The sequence below is a fragment of the Penaeus japonicus genome, unplaced genomic scaffold (assembly GCF_977035675.1).
Source record: "Penaeus japonicus unplaced genomic scaffold, GWHDUDI00000001_assembly GWHDUDI00000016, whole genome shotgun sequence".
Taxonomy (NCBI): domain Eukaryota; kingdom Metazoa; phylum Arthropoda; class Malacostraca; order Decapoda; family Penaeidae; genus Penaeus; species Penaeus japonicus.
Genome location: NW_028234418.1, coordinates 15134344 through 15136843, shown reverse-complemented (window position 1 = coordinate 15136843; position 2500 = coordinate 15134344). Strand labels below are relative to the sequence as shown.

General features: G+C 40.5%; 1 protein-coding gene across 1 annotated transcript in view; it reads right to left on the bottom strand.

Moving 5' to 3' along the window:
* The window catches only part of LOC122260864 (solute carrier family 2, facilitated glucose transporter member 8), a 14571-nt gene that overhangs the window by 11359 nt on the left and 712 nt on the right, over positions 1-2500 (bottom strand). The window lies entirely within an intron of this gene.

Here is a 2500-nt window from a genome sequence, read left to right as displayed (position 1 = left end):
ATGCTCAGAAGAGTTAGCCGAAGTCCTTTCGGAATTGTTGATCGGTGTCAGGACTTTGGTAACCACCGATTATATAATTGTGATCCCAAGTGTTTAAACATTAGTTTCTGTGGTGCTCTGTTATTATCAGTTGAGTTTTATGATTTAGTGATATGAGATATATCTAGCCTATGCAAACTGAATTATATTTTCATTTGTGTTATATTGGCGTTATTCGTTTCCGCCTTGTTTATATGTGTTACATTGCTTCAAAGCAAAACAATTTTTTTTTAAAGACTCAAAAACAATGTTTCCCTTGACTTACGATGCATCTTAACATCTCGATATCAACGCTATGCAGAAAAAAACAATTTTCATTATAACATTATACTAGACTTATGAGAACAAATGAAAATTACATAAACAATTAGTTGCCTCAGCTACGGATGAGGGCCGTGTTTTGTGGGCTAAGTCACAGCCACTTCGAGTTCATTAGTTGAGCCCATTGTTCGATAATGAGGAAAGAATATTTCATCCTTGTTCTGGCATCCTCCGCGCGGGTGAGGTAAGCGTTACCAGAGTACGATCCTCACATAATCCTGACACCGCAGTATGCCTGCTTCACCCTCCACCTCCCGCCGACCCTACAGCGCCCTCTGCCGCAACTCACCCCAACTCGCCCTCCCGTCTTCACCTGACAGGTGAGGTTAGTGTCGTGTTACCAGACAGGCAGTGGTATGCGGTTCCCTCCTTCAGTAATCCTTCCTTCTTCCTATTTTTTTGAATTATCATACTCTCATCCAGACGGCAAGATTTCTTTATCTATTTTATATACCTCGGTCTATCTGTCTGCCTGCGTCTCCCGTTCTCTCTCTCTCTCTCTCTCTCTCTCTCTCTCTCTCTCTCTCTCTCTCTCTCTCTCTCTCTCTCTCTCTCTCTCTCTCTCTCTCTCTCTCTCTCTCTCCATATATCTATCTTTGTCTCTGTGTGGGGAAGTCATGGTTCCAACTTCATTCAGAATTCTAGGGGAGATGCCAATTTCGGTAGATGCCAGCATCTATAGTATATTCAGGCGCATATCCAGACACACACCCACACACACACGCATACTCATAAACACATACACACACACACACACACACGCACACACACACACACACATACATACATACATACATACATATATATACATATATATATATATATATATATATATATATATATATATATATATATATATATATATGGGGGGGGTGCATATATGTACACACACACATAAACACAGCCATTTACAAAAACAGTAAATGTGCACTTAATATACATGCATAATATACATGATATACATAACATGCGTACCTTCATGATAACAAAATAAACTTGGATTAATTAATAATGAACGAGCTAACCACCTCGACCAGGTGTTGATCCTCGACAGATTTACAACACATGTGAAGGTTTCCGCCATTCAGCTCCATGCATTTTCTCAGCCTCAATACGAAGTGCGGCACCACATCCTCACATACAGATCTAATGGCTCGTATCTCCTTCCTTTCAGCTCAGATTTGGCTGTTGGTCTACCGGCATATAGCCTGTCCTTCAGATAGCCCTATAGATAATAAAGTCCTGGACTGCGAGGTCGGTCCTGCGGGGAGCCTACTTAAAGTCGGTCTTCAGACTGATCCTCCGTTTCTCAAAGTAGGCCTACTAGATGAGCCATCCACGGGACAGTCGTGAGGCGTAAACACTTGGCTTGTATTGACGGAACCAGAACTATCCCTTGAGAAACGGAAAGAGTGGTGTTAGTTCCTTCCAGAACAGTTTGAGGACTTCAACATAGCACTCTCTCGTGATAGTCAGTTTTTGTTTGTGACTGTGTTTGGAGTTGATTGATTCCAAAGATTTCAAAATGTGCCGTATCTGAAAACCAAAACAAATAAAAAAAAAAGGATTCCGTCCTCCCCATCTTGCCCTAAATGACCTCCTTTTGACACGATTAATAGTCTTCGGCGTATGGATAGTTTGCATTTTGCACGGAAGCTTCTTTTAATCATCTTTCATAACTTTTCAAATCACAGAGCACAGACTGTGCCTCCTAGGGACCGGGGTTCTCAGAATATTTGTTGCGGTTTAACAAAGTCCCATGTCTCAGATTTCTTAACCTAATCTGCAATCTGACCTTCATTGGGAGCTTTGTCCTAAAGCAGTTATGTAATTCCTCTGTTACAGTCTTGTAGGAGTCAGACTGATAATACATTATCACATAGGAAATTCGGTGTCGTAGCTTTCAACTAGGCTTTTCCAGAGTCATAGGACCGCCATCTGTTATATTCTGAACAGAGGTGAAGAGATGGATATGGTACCAACAAGTATAAATGGATATTGTTTTTTATTGCCTTGCCCTAGGATTATTATTATTACTATCATTACAGACTTTATCAGTATAAGCATTATTTTCATTGTGATCAGTGTTATTAATGCTATTAGTATCGTCATTATCTATAGCGTCTTCATGATGGGTATC